The 24,968-nt window shown below is 38.8% G+C and overlaps 1 long non-coding RNA gene across 1 annotated transcript in view; it reads left to right on the forward strand.

The window, feature by feature from the left end:
- LOC143430118 (uncharacterized) overlaps positions 1-24,968 on the forward strand; it is a 304,969-nt gene that overhangs the window by 124,840 nt on the left and 155,161 nt on the right. The window lies entirely within an intron of this gene.

Consider the following 24,968-nt stretch of genomic DNA (forward strand, 5'->3'; position numbering starts at 1 on the left):
AACAAGTTAATATATTAACGTGAAATTATTAATAATATAACTGCGTATGATTAGTTTTAAAACACGGATCTATGCACAATCCTACATTACACTCTTTACATTCGTATCGTGATTCGGATCGTTTGTCATTTTTGCTGCAGACAACACATCTGCGCTTTCGATTTTTCTTTCTTGGTTTATAAGAAGATGGAAAGTGCCGTTCTATTAATCGCATGGTGTTGTCAATCGGTCTGCTTTGATGCGGAATTACTTTATTATGCCGATACTTTGCAACTATTTGCTTTATTAACTGCAAGTGGAATTTTGCAATAGAAATTACTTCTCTTCGGTTGTACTTATAGAGGCAGTATGAATTCCACACACAGATGTCCAGCACGTGGAAGAAAAATTTTCTGTACCACTTCAACGATTTGCGTGTAGTATTTATGGTACTTATAACCATATCGACTTTGTCGATTATGCCCTTTGATTTATTATAGTCAATAACGCATACGGGTTTGGCAACAGTCTGTAGTCCTCTACGTCTAGATACGGTTGCAAAATTTGGGGTATGCATAGTTGTTATCATATATACTTCTTTTTTTTCTAACCACTTCATCGCTAATAGACTTTTTATTGAACGAAAACATGCCTCTCCTTTTTTCAGACGTTGCTCAAACTTCGGCATTCCTTGCCTTCTTTTACTAACAGTCCCGTACGCATTGGTCCTATTATAATGTAAAAAATTAAATAAAGCTGGACTTGAATAGAAATTATCCAGATAGATTGTGTGACATTTTCCTAAGAAAGGTTGTAAAAGCGACAAAACGATCGCACCCGATTTGTCAATTCCCGCGGCTGCATTTTCAATAGTTGTTGAACGTCCGCAATAAACTATAATATCTTGTACGTAACCGGTATCACAATCGCAAAGCATATAGGATATGATGCCAAATCTATTCCTTTTTGATGGAATATATTGTTTGAATGACAAACGGCCTTTGTAGAGCATAAGGCTTTCATCAATACACAGATTTTGAAACGGATAGAATGCATCATTGAAAGATTTTCGAAACATATTGACAACATATCGAATTTTGACTAAACGATTTTCAGTGCGTCCAGATTCGTGAGTAAAGTGGATTGTGCTTAGTAATGAAAGATACCGATCTCTTGTCACAATTTCATAAAAAATGTCATTAATAAAGATAACGCAAAAAAAACAGTAGAGTTCGTCTACTGTCGTCGGGATGTCCAAATTGTTATTATACTTCTGAGCTCGATAGTCGTTAGTTTCATCTGATATATATTGTACGAGCTCCTCAGAAATAAATAGTTCAAAGTAGTCTAAAATAGATGACAATCTGGGCAATTTCTTCTTTATTCCTGAAATCTTCCCGGAAAATGTATGTATTTGTGGCATGAAATTTATAGAGGTCCATGTTAGATTGCAATTGCTGTTCTCGGCATCATTTTCGATTGACTCGCATTCCGAATCTGAAGTGCTGCAAATGTTCCTTCGCCGTCTTTTAGACAAGTTAAAATTATTTTCAGTTTCTTCAGTATCGGTCAAACCATTTTCAAACACTATATTTTTTTTATTCCTTGCGCACATTTTGAAAGGGTGCAAACTGTTTCTGAAAGTACATTTTCAAATAAAATTCTAACCTGCAATTCCTATTATTTTTACAAATTAACAATCATACCTCAAGCACACCTATTCAAATTCTTGTAAGAATCGTATATGAAATATACTTTAACTAGCAATGAAAATACGTCTAGATTTTTAACATGAAACAGTATACGGTCGTTTATATGTTTCAAACAGGTTGCGCAAAACGTTGTCTCAACAATGAGTAATTTTAAAAAGTGATCTACAATCTAATATGTTAATAAAATCAACGAAAATGTTCTGTTGATAACGAAAAAAACAAATTATCGACTGCAGATAGCACTTCTATATGCATCATTTGGATGCCCGACATATGGGGTGACGATCCAGAAGTCGTCACGTCGTCGCCGCTTATAAGCGGCGCTCGTACATTCAGTACATTTTGTGCACGCCGCTTATAAGCGGCGTTCGTACCCACAGGTCGTATTGTGCGCGCCGCTTATAAGTGGCGCTCGAAGCGAAAGGGTTAAGAAACATTAGAACTCTATTGTTTCGATACGTAGACATCTGCAATCGTTATTTCTTAGCAAGGAAGAGTCGCATTTACATTCATTTGAAGTGAATACGAGGTATACATGACATTTCGCAATGAATATTATATCTTATCATGAAACATAGAAAAGAGATGCGACATCTCGTTCTGAGAAGCATTAGAACCCTATTGCTACGATACGTAGACATCTGCAAACGCTATTTCCTAGCAAGGAAGTGTCACATTTACATTCTTTTGAAGTGAGTACGAGGTATACAAAACACTCCACAATGAATATTACATCTTATCATGAAACATAGAAATGAGATGGGATATCGCGTTTTAAGAAGCATTAGAACTCTATTGCTACGATACGTAGACAACTGCAAACGCTATTTCCTAGCAAGGAAGTGTCGCATTTACATTCTCTTGAAGTGTAGACAACGTATACATAGCACTTCGCAATGATTATTATATCTTATCATGAAAAATGGAAATGAGGTGCGACATCGCGTTTTAAGAAGCACTAGAACTCTATTATTTTGATACGTAGTCATCTGGAAACGCTATTACCTGGCTAGGAAGAGTGGTATTTACATTCTTTTGAAGTGTAGGCGAGGTATACATAACACTTCGCATTTAATATTATATCATATCTTGAAACATAGAACTGCGATGCGATATCGCGTTTTAAGAAGCATTAGAACTCCATTGCTTCGATACGTAGACATCTGGAAACGCATTTCCTAGGAAGGATGTGTGGCATTTACAGTCTTTTGAAGTGCGGACGAGGTATACATAACACTTCGCAATGAATATTACGTATTATCATGAAACCTAGAAATGAGATGCGATATCCCGTTTTATGAATCATTACAATACTATTGCTTCGATACGTAGACATCTGGATACGCTATTTCCTAGCATTGAAGTGTAGCACTTACATAGTCTTGAGGTGTAGACGAGGTATACATAACACTTCGCAATGAATACCATATCTTATCATGAAGCATAGAAATGAGATGTGATATCGTGTATTAAGATGCATTAGTCCTCTATTGCTTCGATAGGCAGACAACTGGAAACGCATTTCCTAGCAAGGAAGTGTGGCATTTACATTCTTTTGAAGTGTAGACGAGGTATGCATAGCACCTCGCAATGAATAGTATATCGTATCATGAAACATAGAATTGAGGTGCGATATCGCGTTTTAAGAAGCATTAAAACTCTATTGCTTCGATACGTAGAAATCTGGATACGCTATTTCCTAGCAAGGAAGTGTGGCATTTACATTCTTTTGACGTGCAGACGAGGTACACAAGGAATTGTTGCATTTACAATCCTTAGAATTGCGGACGAGGTATACTTAACACTTCGCAATGAATATTATATCTTAACATGAAACATATAATTGCGATGCGGTATCGCGTTTTAAGAAGAATTAGAACTCTATTGCTTCAAGACGTAGACACCTAGAAACGCTATTCCGTAGCAAAATGTGTCGCATTTACAATCCTTTAAAGTGCTGACGAGATATACATTAAGCGTCACATTGATAATCCATCTTATCGTGAATCATAGAAATGTGATGTGCTATCGTGATTTATAGAGAATTAGAACAGTATTGGATCGACACGCAGACATCTAGATACGCAATTCCGTAGCAAGGAAGTTTGGCATTTACATTCTTTTGAAATGTTGACGAGATATGCATAACGCGATGCATTGAGTTACATCTTATTATGTAACATAGAAATGAGATGCATTATCGCGTTTTAAGAAGCATTGGAGCCCCACTGATTCGATAAGTAGGGATCTAGAAACAATATTCCGTAGCAATGTAGTTGTCCGTCATGATAGGATGTAAATCAAAGCATCCCGGAACATATATCTCGCCAATACTTAAAGAGAATGTTAATCACACACATACTTGCGACGGAGTAGCGTTTCTTCATGACTAAGTATCGCAGCAATGGAGTTCTAATGCTTCATAAAACGCGTCATAGCATCTCATTTCTGTCTCATGATTAGATGAAATGTCCAATGCAGTGCGTTATTTATATGTTGTCGGCACTTTAAACGAATGTAGATGCCACACTTCCTTGCAACGGAATAGCGTTTCTAGATGTCTAGGTTTCGCAGAAATTGTGTTCCAATGCTTCATGAAACGCGATATCACATCTCATTCCTATATCCCATGATAAGATGTAATTACCAATGCAACGCGTTAGGTATATCTCAACGATACTTCAAAAGAATGTCAGTGCAACTCTTCCTTGCTGCGGTATAGCGTTTGTAGATGTCTACGTATCGCCTAATGCCTCGGCATTAGCGTAGTAATTCTACATGCAACGAGATATCGAGTCACATTTCTACGTTTCATGGTAACATGTGATATCCAATGCAACGAGTTATGTTTATCTCGTCTAGTCTTCGATAGAATGTAAATGCCACACATCCTTGATACGGAATAGCGATTCTAGATGTCTACATATCGAAGCAGTAATGTTATAATGCGACATAAAACGCGATATCGCATCTCATTCCTATGTTTCATAATAAGATATAATATTCATTGCGGAATGTCATTTATACCTCGCATACACTTCAAATGAATGTAAATGCGACACATCCTTGCTAGGAAACAGCGTTTGCAGATGTCTACGTATCGTAGCAATAGATTTCTAATGCTTCTCAAAACGCGATATCGCATCTCATATCTATGTTTCATGATAAGATATAATATTCATTGTGGAATATTATGTATACCTCGTATTCACTTCATAAGAATGTAAATGCGACACTTCCTTGCTGGGAAATATCGTTTGAAGATGTCTCCGTATCGAAGCAATAGAGTTCTAATGCTTCTTAAATCGCGATATCGCATCTCATTTCTGTTTCATGATAAGATATAATGTTCATTGCGAAGTGTCATGTATACCTCGTATTCACTTCAAAAGAATGTAAATGCGACACTTCCTTGATAGGAAATAGCGTTCGCAGATGTCTACGCATCGTAGCAATAGAATTCTGTAGCATCCCAAAACTCGATATCGCATCTCATTTGTATGTTTCATGATAAGATATAATATTCATTGTGGAGTGTTATGTATACCTCGTATTAATTTCAATAGAATGTAAGTGCGACACTGCCTTGCTAGGAAATAGCGTTTGCAGATGTCTACAAATCGAATTAATAGATTTGTTGTGCTCCTTAAAACGCGATATGGCATCTCATTTCTATGTCTCTTCAATGCCTCATAAAACGCGATATCGCATCTCATACATATGTTTCATGATAACATATAATATTCATTGTGGAATGTCATGTGTACCTCGTATTCACTTCGTAAGAATGCAAATGTGGCCAATCCTTGCTAGGAAATAGCGTTTGAAGATGTCTCCCTATCGAAGCAATAGAGTTCTAATGCTTCTTAAAACGCGATGTCGCATCTCATTTCTGTGTTTCATGATAAGATATAATATTCATTGTGGAGTGTTATGTATATCTCGTCTACACATAAAAAGAATGCAAATGCGACACTTCCTTGCTAGGAAATAGCGTTTGCAGATGTCTACGTATCGTAGCAATAGAGTTCTAATGCTTCTTAAAACGTGTTATCGCACATCATTTCTATATTTCACGATAAGATACAATATTCATTGCGAAATGTTATATATACCTCGTATTCACTTCAAAAGAATGTAAATGCGACACTTCCTCGCTAGGAAATAGCGTCTGCAGATGTCTACGTATCGTATAATAGAGTTCTACTGGTTCTTAAAACGCGATATCGCATCTCATTTCTATGTTTCATGATAAGATATAATGTTCATTGCGAAGTGTCATGTATACCTCGTATTCACTTCAGAAGCATGTAAATGCGACACTTCGTTGCTAGGAAATAGCGTTTGCAGATGTCCAAGTATCGTAGCAATAGAGTTCTAATGCTTCTTAAAACGGGATAATGCATCTCACTCTTATGTTTCATGATAAGATATAACATTCATTGCGAAGTGTCATGTATACCTCGTATTCAGATCAAAAGAATGTAAATGCGACACTTCCTTGCTAGGAAGTAGCGCTTGCATATGTCTACGTATCGTATGCAATAATGTTCTAACTCTTCTTAAACAGTGATATCGCATCCCATTTCTATGTTTCATGATAAGATATAATATTCATTGTGCAGTGTCATGTATACCTCGTATTCACTTCAAGTGGATGTAAATCCGACACTTCCATGCTAGGAAATAGCGCTTGCAGATGTCTACGTATCGTAGCAATAGAGTTCTAATGTTTCTTAATACGCGATAACGCATCTCATTTCTATGTTCCCAGATAATGTAAATTATTAATTGTGGAGTGTTATGTACACCTCGTATTCCCTTCAAAAGAATGTAAATGCGACACTTCCTTGCTAGGAAATAGCGTTTGCAGATGCCTAGATATCGTAGCAACAGAGTTCTAATGCTTCTTAAAACGCGATATCGCTTCTCATTTCTATGTTCCTGATAAGGTATAATATTAACTGTGGAGTGTTATGTATACCTCATATTCACCTCAAAAGAATGTAAATGCGACACTTTCTTGCTAGGGAGTTGCTTTTTCAGATGTCTACGTATCGAAGCAATAGAGTTCCAATGCTTTTTAAATCGCGATATCGCATCTCATTTCTATGTTTCGTGACAAGATATAATATTCATTGCAAAGTGTCATGTATACCTCGCACTCTCTTCAAAAGAATGTAAAAGGGACACTTCCTTGCTAGGAAATAGAGTTTGCAGATGTCATCGTATCGTAGCAATAGAGTTCTAATACTGATTTGAACGCGATATCGCATCTCACTGCTATTTTTCATGATAAGGTATAATATTCTTTGCGAAGTGTCATCTGTACCTCCTATTCACTTGAAGAGAATGCAAATGCGACACTTCCTTCCTAGGAAATAGCGTTTGCAGAGGTCTACGTATCGTAGCAGTAGAGTCCTAATGCTTGTTAAAACGCGATATCGCAACTCATTTCTATGTTCCATGACATGGTATGATATTCATTGCGAGTTGTCACTTATATCTCGCATTAACTTCATATTAATGTAAATGCGACACTCCCTTTCTATAGGAAATAGCATTTGCAGATGTCTACGAATCGAAGCAATAGAGATCTAACGCTTCTTAAAACGCGATATCCCATCCTACTTCTATGTTTCATGATAAGATATAATATTCATTGCGTAGTGTCATGTATACCTCGTATTCACTTCAAAAGAATGTAAATGCGACACTTCCTTCCTAGGAAATAGCGTTTGCAGATATCTAGGTATCGTAGCAATAGAGTTCTAATGCTTCCTAAAACGCGATATCGCATCTCACTTCTATGTTTCATGATAAGGTATAATATTCATTGCGAAGTGTCATGTATACCTCGTACTCACTTCAAAAGAATGTAATTGGGACACTTCCTTGCTAGGAAATAGCGTTTGCAGATGTCTTCGTATCGTAGCAATAGAGTTCTGACGCTTCTTAAAACGCGATATCGCATCTCATTTCTATGTTTCATGATAAGACATAATATTCATTGCGATGTGTCATGTATACCTCGTATTCACTTCAAATAAATGTAAATGCGACACTTCCTTGCCAGGAAGTAACGCTTGCAGATGTCTACGTATCGCAGCAATAGAGTTCTAATACTGATTAGAACGCGATATCACATCTCACTGCTATTTTTCATGATAAGGTATAATATTCATCGCGAAGAGTTATGTATAGCTCGTCTACACTTTAAAAGAATGTAAATGCCACACTTCTTGGTTAGGAAATTGATTTCTAACTCTTTATAAAACGCGATATCGCATATCAGTTCTAAGTCACATGATAAGATGTAATTTCACTACAATGCGTTATGTATATCTCCTCTACACTTCAAATGAATGTAAATGCATCACTTCCTTGCTACGGAATATCGTTTCCATATCTGAAGGTTTAGATGCAATTGGGTTCCAATGCTTCGTAAAACGCGGCTGCGCATCTTACTTCTATATTTCATGATAAGATGTAATATTCATAGCATCGCGTTATGTTTATCTGCTTCTGCACGTGAATTGAGTGTGATCCCTACACTTTCTTGCCCGGGGATAGCGTTTCTAGATGTCCAGGTGCCGAAGCATTTGATTTGTCATGCTTCATGCACCGCTATATCGCATTTCATATAAACAGTTCAAAGTAAGTTAGAAGGTTGTAAAGCTCTATGCATCGCATTATGCTTATCTGCTTTTGTGCTTTATAATGCTCTGGGATGTGAGAATGTCCTCATCCATCCTTAACCCCTTAAAGAGAAGTCAAAAGTCCGGCAGCCCTGCAGGTGGGCCATGAGAGCGCAGCGCGCGAGTAGCTACGCAATTTAAATGATCTGGAGGATCCTCTCAGGGACACCCAAGGGGGCGAAAAGAGGTAATCGCCGAAATCCACTGATCGATGGACCCGAACAATACCGAAGCTTACAGCCAACTCCACCAATGAGCCCCGACGAGGATGCAGGAGACCCGAGGACCCCAGCGAATTCAAGGAACCTGAAGAAGAGAACGTGAGAGCTTATTCGCTAAAGCGTCCCATTTCTTGTGTCGCATATTGTATATTGTATCTGATATCGTGAAGCGAGTTATGATACCCGGTAATTCGCGCCGTGTTGCGTAGTTTCCCGTAGCCCTTGTTAGTTAAACCCACGTCGAGACCATAAATAAACATGCCGTCACTTCAGTATCTCGCGACCTGAGAGTGTGTACTTGGCTAGGCGTAGTCGAGAGGAGGAGCATTTCGAAATTTCAAGGGTTGTTCCGCCCCAGGGTTCCCGGGGTCGTGTAGTCTATCCCTTTGCTACTTTCTGAGCAGCTGGCGCCCAAGAAAAGCTGTACGTGAGCGGATACCTTGGAACGATAGATCGCTTTAGATTAAAGTACGTTTTACACTTTAAAGCATTTAGATAATTAACCCCTTCGAGCTTCCCTGACTTACTATATATAGGTTTCCGTCACAACTAATAGGAACCATCACTTTGCATAGATATATAGAACACACATAGTTTTAAACGTAGAACTGAGAATTTGAGAACTTACTTTGAAACGTTAGTAGTGAGGAATTCCATCGGATTTCATAGAAATTCAGAACTTACTTGCTGTGAAACATAGGCAGATAAGGGCCATCGCGTTGCTTAGAGCTTTAGAACTTGCTTACTTCAACAAAGATTTCTATTGGCTTCGTCCGTTCTTTTAGAAGAGTTTTCATTCATGAAATAATAATAACAGAAAGGTATGTATCCATTCTTGCAGTTTTGTAAAGAGTATTTAATCTTAGTATCTAAAATGAAACATTGAGATCTGTTTACAATCTAATGGAATTTAATTACCTTTTGATTCAAATTCACAATGATAATCTTCCATAGTTCAACAATTTTGTGAGCTGTCTTCAGGAATCCGCAGCTCAGTACTTATAAAATGAACGACACAAAGAACAGCCTAACCAAACGCATTCGAACCGATTTTTCAATACTAATCTTATCATGTTTAACTTATGCTGCAAACTATTGAAATGCCCTTCGAAAAGTGTTTATTCACAGTGAAGTAAACGGTAAGTATTACGCCTTCCACCACTGTTTACAATACGTATGTTTCAATTACTATCAAAACCGTGAGTATTATCTCCTTTCTTTACTTTTTGTAACCTTCAATGCCGTCATGTTACAGATCGTTAAACTTGCTTTAAAATGCTCTATCGTATTACGGAAGAATGGACATACCAATTCATTTCAAAAAATGAAGGTAACCTTCATATGTCCAACATAACTCCACTTACAAAAAAACTATTTTCATCAACGAATGGGTCCTTTGTACTATGCAATTTTATACTAGCAAAAACTTCTATGAAACTTATAGTTTCGTGGATATCTGAGGTGCTAATTATTACTGCCCCACCCTGTATATTGTTATGGATGTGTCCAACAAGGCAACGATGAACAGAGTTAAATTTAATATTATGATGTTTATTATTTTACTTATAGTATATTTGTTTTTCTGAAATTTTGCCAAAAAACAATGTTCACGATATCGACAGATGAATATATTTGCCTTAGAATTACAAGAGCCAACAATTTCGGAAGTAGAATATTTCTTTACTTCGCTAACCGAATCATTGCAAACGTTAAGTAAAGTGCGTGCCTTTCAAAACAGTCAGATGCAAATTACGATACAACGTTTCCAAGAAATGGTACGTGCCACTGTTTCTTAATTTCCGTTTATTTAATCAAAGGAAATTTAATTGAAATATCCGCAAAATTTGAGGACAAAAAGTTATTGTAATTTTACGCAACATATATGATGATGATAAAGGATAAATATACGGAACTGAAAATGGAAAGTAGCAAGCAGAAAAAGAAACTGATGGAGCTACAAAGTAGATTGATACATCCGTCAAATGATGATTCTAGGTTAATAAAATCTGTTAATCAAAGAACTATTGCAAAAATCAAGTATAATCAATATTACTTCTGCTCAAAGGCTATAATGGAATTGGACCGAAATGGGTACAAAACAGGCAATTATATCTATACGTTCTATTCTATGCAAAGGCAAATATTTCGAAGAGAAAAGATGTGTTACTTACAAATTACTTATGTTCCTAGATATCTCACTAATTCAGGCTTCTTGTCTTGCAGAACTAATCATTCAATTAACATGTAAAGGGGTCGAAGAATAGTAAAAGATTTTTATATTTCATAGCCTTACTCGATACGTCGATTGGATCACGTAAAATATCGGACATTAATTGCATCTACATCTTCAGACCTTAAATATATAATTGCAACAACATATTTAATAGCGTTTTAATAACATTTTTCTAATTGTTTATATCTATGTCTAATAAATATATATTAATCGAATAAGTTGCTTTACCAAAGAATAAAAGTATCTGAGGCTTACAAATCGGAGCATTACATAACAAACGTGCATCACATATATAATATTACATGTAACAAAAGATGAAGACCAAAAAGATCGTACATAAGTTGAATCCACAATGCGGTCATAGAGATACAGAAACGGCAAAAATTCCAAACAATAATTTAAAAAATTCAAAAAGGGGGGAATGAAAATCCATCTCCTTGACGATGATAAGGAACAAGTCTGCCTCATGCACTATAATATCCCAAACAGCCAGCGATTGGCACGCCAATGACAACGGATGGAACGAATTCCGTGACAGAACTGTGCTAACAAAGTGCTTGAAGGAGTATGTGTAGTATGTATGCGTGTTCAGGAGGTTACGAACAAAGTGTAGAAGTCAAGAATCTTTTGAAGAGCTTTTTTATTTCTTGTTTTCCCGAGGAATTCTCTGCGGAGACTGCTGTCTTGCAGTTTTCCTATTTTCCTCGTAGGCGCGTTACATACCTCGCGCCTGTTGATTGGATATTCCCTATCTTAAGCCACCGCCTTCTTAGAGACGAGTGGTGGTGTTTCTGGTGGGGGCTTACTTTGTATGTTACCATATTTGGTTATGTAGCGAGATTTCCGCTGGGCCTAATACCTGCGCCGGGTGACCAAGGGTAGCCTGGCCTCGGGCAGTGGGCCCTTCGGAAATCCCCGGTTTATGGCTTCCGCATGTGCCATCGAGGCCGTTAGAGAAAGTTAATTACTGCATGTCTGGAAAATGTTAAAAGTTTAAAACGGTTCCTCAAAAATGGCTTTATTGCTGCGCATACCCTAAACCGTGCTAGCCGTTTGTAGCGAAAGGTCTTCTATTGTACCATACTGCTAGCCGCTACATGCTCCTACTCAGCTTTCGAAATGGCATACTGTTAGTGCTGGGGCGGCATTCGTATCACGGCACTATTAAAGCACCGAAATATAGCATACGGGCTACACGGCCGTGACAATGACACTATCAGCTCACCATAGCTACACGCGTGGTTGCGGCGTAGGCCGACATTTACTAATGGGGAAGCTGTTTCCATAAAAATTATAAGCAAATATGAAAAATGACTAAACTGCGCAATTTATTTATTTTGATTCCAAAATAGATATACCGGCTCAAAACAAAGATATAAGAACTCGATTTTATTATTTTCTATAAACTAGCTCGATACGGCGATTTCTTCCATAAAGTCGATAATTACTTTGTCATAAAAATATATACACTTATTTTATATATATTTTCTTCAATTTATTGTTACAAATTCATGCAATTGAGGGTTACATTAAATACGATGAGAGCATGTTATTTCAAAAAGTACACAAGGCGAAATTAGGGACGCAACAGCATGAATTTTTATTTTATAAGTAATATTTTTTTTATAAATAATATTTTTAGTCTATGATGGATTGAAAGAAATATATACGACTCGCTCAATAACTATAAATATAGGAAAACGACCATCAAAATGTCTATCAATACTCATATGCTGAACATCTACTGACATCTAACGGTTCTAATTTGTATGAAAGCACAGGTTCCCCATTGCCAAATGTGATCCTGCGTCATTGCTGAGGAGATTCATGAATGGGACGATGATACGCGTGTCACCATGGTGCTGGTGCTGCGCGATTCGCTTGTCTAGAACGTGCTGGTAACACGTTATGGCATTTTAGTTAACGAATCCGGTCACAGATGACTACGAATCAGTTGACACTCCTCGGAAGTGGCAATATAATGCCGGCATGGTGTCGCTACCATCTTGCCGTTTGTTATCTGGGATACTTTTTAGTGCATTATTCGGAATTGAATTTGAACATATAGCTACTTAATCGCGAATTTGTATGTGCTGTGACGTGGTGACGTCACAAGGCTCGCTCACCCCCCCCCCCCCCTGCTTCGGTTAGACTAGCTCGCAGAACACCACCCATGCGAGAAGCGCGACACGGACCATCGCGATAGCTGTATTTGCGAGAAGCGTGAGGTACGCGATGGTAGAACCTTTACCCCTTCCCCATTTTTCTCCTCTCTCTCTCTCTCTCTCTCTCTCTCTCTCTCTCTCTCTCTCTCTCTCTCTCTATCTATCTATCTATCTTAAGGATTAGACTGGCGAGCTGATGGAAGAAACGACCCAGAAGACGCCCCTTCATCGGATAAGAAGATCGCTGGGTCGCGGAAGGGCTGTGCGCCAAGGTAGTGGGACGGGCTCAACTGTGGAAGAGTCGGAAAGCGAGTAAGAGAAGAAGATCCTAAAATCCAAGGAATATTATCCAAGTCCCTGCGAAGATATGATCGCTGCTATCGTCCATGGAGACACATAGGATGGTTTTCGGCTGTGAGAAGAACCTCCCCCCTCCCCCCCCCCCCTAAACACACTAAAAGAGAAGTTTAAGATTACAGCGGACCTGCAGGTGAGCCGTGGAAATCGCGGCGCGCGATATGCGCCGCAGTTCAAATGATCAGGAGGACCCCCCCCCCCCAGAAACACCCGTGGGGCGAGAAGAGAAGATCCCTGAAATCCACCGATCGATGCCCCGAACAATACCGAAGCGTATAGTCTACCCCACCAAGGAGCCCTACGGAGGATCTAGGAGATCCGAGGACCACTAGTGGATTCATTGAGCGAGCGAGTTAGCAAGCGGCGAGCCGGATTTGATAAGCGAGCGGTTTTGAGAACGAGAGAAAGTAAAGGAGAGAGAGAGAGAGAGAGAGAGAGAGAGAGAGAGAGAGAGAGAGAGAGAGAGAGAATCAGAATTCAGGAGCCTGAAAAAGAGAGCGTGAGTACTTATATGCTAAAGCGTCCCATTTTTCCTGCCGCATTTCTGATATTGTGTATTGTAGTCGAGATAATATAAAAAGAAGCCGTGATTTCAGTATCCCGCTACCCGAATTTGCGCATTCGGTTAGACGTAGCCGAAAGAAGGAGCATTTCGAAGTTTCGAGGATTGTTCTGCCCCGGGTTTCATCGGGTTGCGTAGTCCATTAGTTTTTGCTACTTCCTGAGTAGCTGGTGCCCAAAAAGTCCTAGCCTCGCAGCTTCGAAATACCCCCTGGTTAGGCAATTATCTTGTTCTTTTACTTTGCGTTGGCGAATCCGCGGAAAGTGTAAGCACGCCGATATTTTGTACATCTACATAACACCGGATTGAAACTGGTATATACCCTTTATTACTGGTATAATTACCTCTTCTTGCGAATTGTAACGGGAACACCGTCACAATATTAAACATCGTAACATTAATTTTAACTCTGTTCATCATTGCTGATATAAAATTGCACAGTACAGAGGGCCCATCCGTTGATGAAAATAGTTTCTTTGTAAGTGTAGGTATGTTGGACATTTGATGGTTACCTTCATTTTTTAAAATGAATTGGTATGTTCATTCTTCCGTAATACGATAGAGCATTTTAAATGCATTTTCACTGTGAATAAACACTGTTCGAAGGGCATTTTAATAGTTTGCAGGATAAGTGAAACATGATAAGATTAGTATTGACAAATCGGTTTGATTACAAAACGTTTGGTTAGACTGTTCTTTGTGTCGTCCGTTTCAAAGTAAGTTCTCAGATTCTCAGTTCTACGTTTAAAGCTGTGTGTTCCATATATCTATTTAAAGTGATGGTCTCTATCAGTTGTGACGCAAACCTATCTACAGTATGTCAGGGAAGCTCGAAGGGATTAATTACCCAAATGCTTTAAGATGTAAAATGTACTTTAATCTAAAGCGATCTATCGTTACAAGGTATCCACTAACGTACAACTTTTAACGGGCTCGCGAACGCAAAAATAATCACCGAAACGGGGGGTATTTCGAAACTGCGAGTCCTTGTTTCTAGGGCGTCAGCTGCACAGAAAGCTGCAAAAAAATAGTCTACATGACCCCAGGAAATCCGGGGCGGAACAACCCTCGAAACTTCGAAATGCTCCTCCTCTCGACTACGCCCAGCCGAGTATACACACTCGGGTCGTGGGATACTGAAGTGACGGCTTCTTTATTTATCGCCTCTACGTGGGTTTATCTAACACGAGCTATGGGAAACTACGTAACACGTCGCGAATGACCGGGGATCGCCACCCGTTTCACGATATAAGATACAATACACAATATGCGATACAAGAAATGCGGCATGAATATGGGACGCTATAGCGAATTAGCTCTCGCCATCGCGTTGCATGGATAAGTAGAATCCACATTCTTTTGAAATGCAGAAACACATAGGCATAATGGTACGCATAGAAGAATACAGCATACATACTACGGAACGCTGAAATTGGTTGCGCCATCGCATTGCATGCAGCATTAGAACTCTATTGCATTGACAAGCGGACCCATTAAAGGGCAATCCTATTGCATGGAATTGTGAACTTCACATTCTAATGAAGTATGATATCAGATAAGCATAGTGCCATGCATAGAGGATACCATCTTACATACTTTCAGACGCTGAAATGAGATATGCCATTGCATTGCATGCAAGACTAGAAATCAACTGCTTCGACGAGCAGACACTATAAAGCGCCATCTAGTTACATAGAATTGTAGAATTCACATTCTTTCAAATCGTAGAAGTAGACAGGCATAACTCCATGCATAGAAGTATACAACTTACTTACACTGGAACACTGGAGTGAGATGAGCCATCGCATTGCATCGAGCACTATAACACCATTGCTTTGATACGTAGAACCATTGTAGTCCAACCCTGTTGCATGGAACTGTAGAATTCACATACTTTTGAAGTGTAGAAGCAAATAAGTATAGCGCGTTGCATTGAATATTACATCTTATCGTGTGGCATTGAAATCAGATACGGCATCACGTTGAATGAAGCATTAGAACCCTATTGCACCGATATGTGGACACTTTGAAACGGTATCCCGTAGCAAGGAAGTTTGGAGTTTACATTCTTTTGAAGTGTTGACGAGATATACATCACGCGTCGCATTGATACTACATCTTATCATGAGATATAGAAATGAGATGCAATGTGGCGTTGTATGAACCATTAGAACTCCATTGCTTCTACCTCCATCGCAACTACCTACTGACGAAGTGTGGGATTTACGTTCTTTCGAAGTCTTGACGAGATTTACATAACCCGTTGCAGTGATATTACATCTTATCATGAGACATAGAAATGAGATGCGGTATCGCGTATTGTGAAGCATTTGAATTCTACTGCTTCAATCCGTATACATTAAGAAACGCTATTCCGTAGCAACGAAGTGTGGCATATTCATTCTTTTGAAGTGTTGACGAGATGTACATGACGCATTACATTGAATATTACACTTTATCATGAGACATTTTTAAATGAGATGCGATATCGCGTTTTATGAGGAATTAGAACTCTATTGCTTCAATATCTAGGAATTTAGAAACGCTATTCCGTAGCAAGCAAGTGTGGCATCTACTCTCTTTTGAAGTGTAGAACGGATATACATAACGCTATTACGTCGCAAGGAAGTGTGGGATTTACAAACTTTTGAAGTGTTGACGAGATATACGCATCACGTTGCATTGACATTACATCTTATCATGAGGCATAAGATGGAGATACTATATCGCGCTTTATAAAGGGTTAGAACTGTATTGCTTCGATACATACACATCTAAATCCGCAGTTCCGTAGCAAGCAAGGGCGACATTTACATTATTTTTAGGTGTAAACGAGATATACATAACGCGTTGCACTGAATGTTACATGTTATCGTGACACATAGGAATGTGATGCGATATCTCATTTCTATGTCTCGTCAAAACTTCAAGAGAATGCAGATCCCACACATCCTTGCAACGGCATTGCGTTTCTAGATGTCTACGTTTCGAAGCAATAGAGATCTAAAGCTTCATAAAACGCGATATCGCATCTCATTTTTATGTTTCATGATAAGATATAATATTCATTGTGATGTGTCGTGTATACCTCGCATACACTACAAATGAATGTAAATGCGACACTTCCTTGCTAAGAAATAGCGATGGCAGATGTCTACGTATCGAAGCAATAGAGTTCTAATGCTTCTTAAAACGAGATATCGCTCCTCATTTCTATGTTTCATGATAAGATATAATATTCATTGTGGAGTGTTATGTATACCTCGTATTCACTTCAAAGGAATGTAAATGCGACACTTCCTTGCAAGGAAATAGCGTCTGCAGATGTCTATGTATCCTAGCAATAGAGTTCTAATGCTTCTTAAAACGCGATATCGCATCTCATTTCTATGTCTCACTTCGCAATGAACATTACATCTTATCATGAAACATAGAACTGAAATGTGATATCGCGTTAAAAGAAGCATTATAACTGTATTGCTTCGATACGTAGACTTCTGGAAACGCATTTCCTAGCAAGAACGTGTGGCATTTACATTCTTTAGAAGTGCATACGAGGTATACATAAGACTTCGCAAAAAATATTATGTCGTATCACGAAACATAGAAATGAGATGCGATATCGCGCATTGAGAAGCACTAGAACTCTATTCCTTCGACAGGTGGATGTCTGGAAACGCTATTTCCTAGCAAGGATGTGTGGCATTTATATTCTTTTCATGTGTAGACAAGATATACAAAACCCTTCGCTTTGAATATTATATCTTATCATGAAACACAGGAATGAAATGCGATATTGCGTTTTAAGATGCATTAGAATTCTATTCCTTCGATACGTAGACATATGGAAACGCATCTCCTAGCAAGGAAGTGTGGCAATTACATTCTTTTGAAAGGAATAAGAGGTACACATGACACTTCGCAATGAAAATTATATCTCATCATAAAACATAGAATTTAGATGCGATATCTCATTAGAAGAAGCATTAGAACTCTATTGCTTCGATACGTAGACATTTGCCATCGCTATTTCCTATCAAGGAAGTGTCGCATTTACATTCTTTTGTAGTGAATACGAGGTATACATGACACTTCGCAATGAATATTATATCTTATCATGAAACATAGAAATGAAATGCGATATCGCGTTCTAAGAACGGTTAGCACTCTATTGCTTCGACACGTAGACATCTGCAAACGCTATTTCCTAGCAAGGAAGTGGCGCATTTACATTTTTTTGAAGTGAATACGTGGTATGCATGACACTTCGCAATGAATATAATATCTTATCATGAAACATAGAAGGGAGATGCGACATCTCGTCTTAAAATGCACCAGAAATCTATTGTTTTGATACGTAGACATCTGGAAACGCTATTTCATAGCAAGGAAGAGTCGCATTTACATTCTTTTCATTTGAATACGAGGTATACATGACACTTCGCAATGAATATTATATCTTATCATGAAACATAGAAATGAGATGCGGTATCGCGTTGCAAAAAGCATTAGAACTCTATTGCTTCGGAACATAGGCGTCTGGAAACGTTATTTCCTAGAAACGAAGTGTCGCATTTACATTCATTTGAAGTGTATGCGAGGTATACATGCCACTTCGCAATGAATATTATATCTTATCATGAAACATAGAATTGAGATGCGATATTGCGTTTTGATAAGCATTAGATCTGTAATGCTACGATAGGCAGACATCTGCAAGCACTATTTCCTAGCAAGGAAGTGCCGCATTTACATTCATTTGAATTGTACGCGAGGTATACATGACACATCGCAATGAATATTATATCTTATCGTGAAACATAGAAATGAGATGCGGTGTCTCGTTTTAAGAAGCATTGGAACTCCATTGCTTCGATACGTAGACATCTGCAAACGCTATTTCCTAGCAAGGAAGTGTCGCATTTACATTCATTTGAAGTGTATGCGAGGTACAAGTGACACATCGCAATGAATATTATATCTTATCATGTAACACAGTAATGAGGTGCGCTATCGCGTTTTAAGAAACATTAGAATTCTATTGGTACGATACGTAGACATCTGCAGACGCTGTTTCCTCACAAGAAAGTTTCGCGTTTACATTCATTTGAAGTGTATGCGAGGTATACATGATACTACGCAATGAATATTATATCTTATCATGAAACATAGAAATGAGATGCGATCTCGCGTTTTGAGAAGCATTAGAACTCTAATGCTACGATACGTAGACATTTGCAAACACAATTTCCCGGCAAGAAAGTGTCGCGTTTACATTCTTTTGAAGTGAATACGTGGTATACATAACACTCCACTATGAATATTATATCTAATCATGAAACATAGAAATGAGATGCGAAATCGCGAATTAGCAAGCTTTAAAAATCTATTGCTTCGATACGCAGACATCTGCAAATGCTACTTCGTAGGAAGGAAGTGTTGCATTTACATTCTTTTGAAGTGAATACGAGGTATACATAACACACCACAATGAATATCATATATTATCATGAATCATAGTAATGAGTAGCGATATCGCGTTTTGAGAAGCATTAGAACTCTAATGCTACGATACGTTGATATCTGCAAACGCTATTTCCAAGCAAGGAAATGTCGCATTTACATTCCTTTGAAGTGAATACGAGGTATACATAACACTCCACAATGAATATTATATCTTATCATGAAACATAGAAATGAGGAGCGATATCTCGTTTTAAGAAGCATTAGAACTCTATTGCTTCGATACGTAGACATCTGCCATCGCTATTTCTTAGCAAGGAAGTGTCGCATTTACATTCATTTGTAGTGTATGCGAGGTATACACGACACATCACAATGAATATTATATCTTATCATGAAACATAAAAATGAGATGCGATATCGCGTTTTATGAAGCTTTAGATCTCTATTGCTTCGAAACGTAGACATCTAGAAACGCAATGCCGTTGCAAGGATGTGTGGGATCTGCATTCTCTTGAAGTTTTGACGAGACATAGAAATGAGATATCGCATCACATTCCTATGTGTCACGATAACATGTAACATTCAGTGCAACGCGTTATGTATATCTCGTTTACACCTAAAAATAATGTAAATGTCGCCCTTGCTTGCTACGGAACTGCGGATTTAGATGTGTATGTATCGAAGCAATACAGTTCTAACTCTTTATAAAGCGCGATATAGTATCTCCATCCTATGCCTCATGATAAGATGTAATGTCAATGCAACGTGATGCGTATATCTCGTCAACACTTCAAAAGTTTGTAAATCCCACACTTCCTTGCGACGTAATAGCGTTATGTATATCCGTTCTACACTTCAAAAGAGAGTAGATGCCACACTTGCTTGCTACGGAATAGCGTTTCTAAATTCCTAGATATTGAAGCAATAGAGTTCTAATTCCTCATAAAACGCGATATCGCATCTCATTTAAAAATGTCTCATGATAAAGTGTAATATTCAATGTAACGCGTTATGTACATCTCGTCAACACTTCAAAAGAATGAATATGCCACACTTCGTTGCTACGGAATAGCGTTTCTTAATGTATACGGATTGAAGCAGTAGAATTCAAATGCTTCACAATACGCGATACCGCATCTCATTTCTATGTCTCATGATAAGATGTAATATCACTGCAACGGGTTATGTAAATCTCGTCAAGACTTCGAAAGAACGTAAATCCCACACTTCGTCAGTAGGTAGTTGCGATGGAGGTAGAAGCAATGGAGTTCTAATGGTTCATACAACGCCACATTGCATCTCATTTCTATATCTCATGATAAGATGTAGTATCAATGCGACGCGTGATGTATATCTCGTCAACACTTCAAAAGAATGTAAACTCCAAACTTCCTTGCTACGGGATACCGTTTCAAGGTGTCCACATATCGGTGCAATAGGGTTCTAATGCTTCATTCAACGTGATGCCGTATCTGATTTCAATGCCACACGATAAGATGTAATATTCAATGCAACGCGCTATACTTATTTGCTTCTACACTTCAAAAGTATGTGAATTCTACAGTTCCATGCAACAGGGTTGGACTACAATGGTTCTACGTATCAAAGCAATGGTGTTATAGTGCTCGATGCAATGCGATGGCTCATCTCACTCCAGTGTTCCAGTGTAAGTAAGTTGTATACTTCTATGCATGGAGTTATGCCTGTCTACTTCTACGATTTGAAAGAATGTGAATTCTACAATTCTATGTAACTAGATGGCGCTTTATAGTGTCTGCTCGTCGAAGCAGTTGATTTCTAGTCTTGCATGCAATGCAATGGCATATCTCATTTCAGCGTCTGAAAGTATGTAAGATGGTATCCTCTATGCATGGCACTATGCTTATCTGATATCATATTTCATTAGAATGTGAAGTTCACAATTCCATGCAATAGGATTGCCCTTTAATGGGTCCGCTTGTCAATGCAATAGAGTTCTAATGCTGCATGCAATGCGATGGCGCAACCAATTTCAGCGTTCCGTAGTATGTATGCTGTATTCTTCTATGCGTACCATTATGCCTATGTGTTTCTGCATTTCAAAAGAATGTGGATTCTACTTATCCATGCAACGCGATGGCGAGAGCTAATTCGCTATAGCGTCCCATATTCATGCCGCATTTCTTGTATCGCATATTGTGTATTGTATCTTATATCGTGAAACGGGTGGCGATCCCCGGTCATTCGCGACGTGTTACGTAGTTTCCCATAGCTCGTGTTAGATAAACCCACGTAGAGGCGATAAATAAAGAAGCCGTCACTTCAGTATCCCACGACCCGAGTGTGTATACTCGGCTGGGCGTAGTCGAGAGGAGGAGCATTTCGAAGTTTCGAGGGTTGTTCCGCCCCGGATTTCCTGGGGTCATGTAGACTATTTTTTTGCAGCTTTCTGTGCAGCTGACGCCCTAGAAACAAGGACTCGCAGTTTCGAAATACCCCCCGTTTCTGTGATTATTTTTGCGTTCGCGAGCCCGTTAAAAGTTGTACGTTAGTGGATACCTTGTAACGATAGATCGCTTTAGATTAAAGTACATTTTACATCTTAAAGCATTTGGGTAATTAATCCCTTCGAGCTTCCCTGACATACTGTAGATAGGTTTGCGTCACAACTGATAGAGACCATCACTTTAAATAGATATATGGAACACACAGCTTTAAACGTAGAACTGAGAATCTGAGAACTTACTTTGAAACGGACGACACAAAGAACAGTCTAACCAAACGTTTTGTAATCAAACCGATTTGTCAATACTAATCTTATCATGTTTCACTTATCCTGCAAACTATTAAAATGCCCTTCGAACAGTGTTTATTCACAGTGAAAATGCATTTAAAATGCTCTATCGTATTACGGAAGAATGAACATACCAATTCATTTTAAAAAATGAAGGTAACCATCAAATGTCCAACATACCTACACTTACAAAGAAACTATTTTCATCAACGGATGGGCCCTCTGTACTGTGCAATTTTATATCAGCAATGATGAACAGAGTTAAAATTAATGTTACGATGTTTAATATTGTGACGGTGTTCCCGTTACAATTCGCAAGAAGAGGTAATTATACCAGTAATAAAGGGTATATACCAGTTTCAATCCGGTGTTATGTAGATGTACAAAATATCGGCGTGCTTACACTTTCCGCGGATTCGCCAACGCAAAGTAAAAGAACAAGATAATTGCCTAACCAGGGGGTATTTCGAAGCTGCGAGGCTAGGACTTTTTGGGCACCAGCTACTCAGGAAGTAGCAAAAACTAATGGACTACGCAACCCGATGAAACCCGGGGCAGAACAATCCTCGAAACTTCGAAATGCTCCTTCTTTCGGCTACGTCTAACCGAATGCGCAAATTCGGGTAGCGGGATACTGAAATCACGGCTTCTTTTTATATTATCTCGACTACAATACACAATATCAGAAATGCGGCAGGAAAAATGGGACGCTTTAGCATATAAGTACTCACGCTCTCTTTTTCAGGCTCCTGAATTCTGATTCTCTCTCTCTCTCTCTCTCTCTCTCTCTCTCTCTCTCTCTCTCTCTCTCTCTCTCTCTCTCTCTCTCTCTCTCCTTTACTTTCTCTCGTTCTCAAAACCGCTCGCTTATCAAATCCGGCTCGCCGCTTGCTAACTCGCTCGCTCAATGAATCCACTAGTGGTCCTCGGATCTCCTAGATCCTCCCGATCCTCTTCTCGCCCCACGGGTGTTTCTGGGGGGAGGGGGGGGGTCCTCCTGATCATTTGAACTGCGGCGCATATCGCGCGCCGCGCTTTCCACGGCTCACCTGCAGGTCCGCTGTAATCTTAAACTTCTCTTTTAGTGTGTTCAGGGGCGGGGGGAGGGGGGAGGTTCTTCTCACAGCCGAAAACCATCCTATGTGTCTCCATGGACGATAGCAGCGATCATATCTTCGCAGGGACTTGGATAATATTCCTTGGATTTTAGGATCTTCTTCTCTTACTCGCTTTCCAACTCTTCCACCGTTGAGCCCGTCCCACTACCTTAGCGCACAGCCCTTCCGCGACCCAGCGATCTGCTTATCCGATGAAGGGGCGTCTTCTGGGTCGTTTCTTCCATCAGCTCGCCAGTCTAATCCTTAAGATAGAGAGAGAGAGAGAGAGAGAGAGAGAGAGAGAGGAGAAAAATGGGGAAGGGGAAAAGGTTCTACCATCGCGTACCTCACGCTTCTCGCAAATACAGCTATCGCGATGGTCCGCGTCACGCTTCTCGCATGGGTGGTGATCCGCGAACTAAGCTAAGTGAAGCAGAGGGGGGGGGGGCGAGCCTTGTGACCTCACCACGTCACAATATATTCCTTATAATATATTTTGTTTTCTGTAATTTAGCCAAGAAACAGTGTTCACGATATCGGCAGATGAATGTACTTGTCTTAGAATTACAAGAGCCGACAATATCGAAAGTAGAATATTTTTTTGCTCCGCTGACCGAATCACTGGAAATGTTAAGTAAAGTGCGTGCCCTTCAAAACAGTCAGATGCAAATTACGATACAACGTTTCCAAGAAATGGTACGTATCACTCTTTTTCCATCTCCGTTTTTTTAATCAAAGTAAATTTAATTGAAATATCCGCAAAATTTAAAGCCAAAAAAGTTATTATAATCTTATGCAACATATATGATGGTGATAAAGGATAAGTATATGGAACTGAGAATAGAAAGTAGCGAGCAGAAAAAGAAACTGATAGAACTGCAAAGTAGATCGATACATCCCTCAAATGATGCTTCTACGTCCATAAAATCTGTTTAATAAACAACTATTGTAAAAATCAGGTATAATCAATATTATTCCTGCTCAAAAGCTATAATAGAATTGGATCGAAAGTATAAAATAAACCAGGAATTTATATCAATGCATTCTATGCTATGCAAAGGCAAATATTTCAAACAGAAAAAATGTATTACTTACAAATTACTTATGTTCGTAGAGATCTTACTAATTCAGGCTTCTCGTCTTGCAGAACTAATCATTCCTTTAACATGGAAAGGGGTTGTGGAATAGGAAAAGGTTTTCATATTTCATAACCTTACCCGATATGTCGATTGGATCATATAACTCGGGACACTAATTCCATCTACACCTTTAGACATTAAATATATAATTGCAACAACACATTTAATACCGTTTTAATAGCATGGCCTAATTACTTACATCTATGCCTAATAAATATATGTTAATAGAATAAATTGCTTTACCAAAGAGTAAAAGAATCTGAGGACTACAAATTTGAGCATTACATAACAAAAGTGCATTACATATATAATGTTACATATAGCTGTAGCGGCTAGCAGTATGGTACAATAGAAGACCTTTCGCTACAAACGGCTAGCACGGTTTAGGGTATGCGCAGCAATAAAGCCATTTTTGAGGAACCGTTTTAAACTTTTAACATTTTCCAGACATGCAGTAATTAACTTTCTCTAACGGCCTCGATGGCACATGCGGAAGCCATAAACCGGGGATTTCCGAAGGGCCCACTGCCCGAGGCCAGGCTACCCTTGGTCACCCGGCGCAGGTA

Source organism: Xylocopa sonorina, chromosome 13 (genome assembly GCF_050948175.1).
Source record: "Xylocopa sonorina isolate GNS202 chromosome 13, iyXylSono1_principal, whole genome shotgun sequence".
NCBI lineage: Eukaryota > Metazoa > Arthropoda > Insecta > Hymenoptera > Apidae > Xylocopa > Xylocopa sonorina.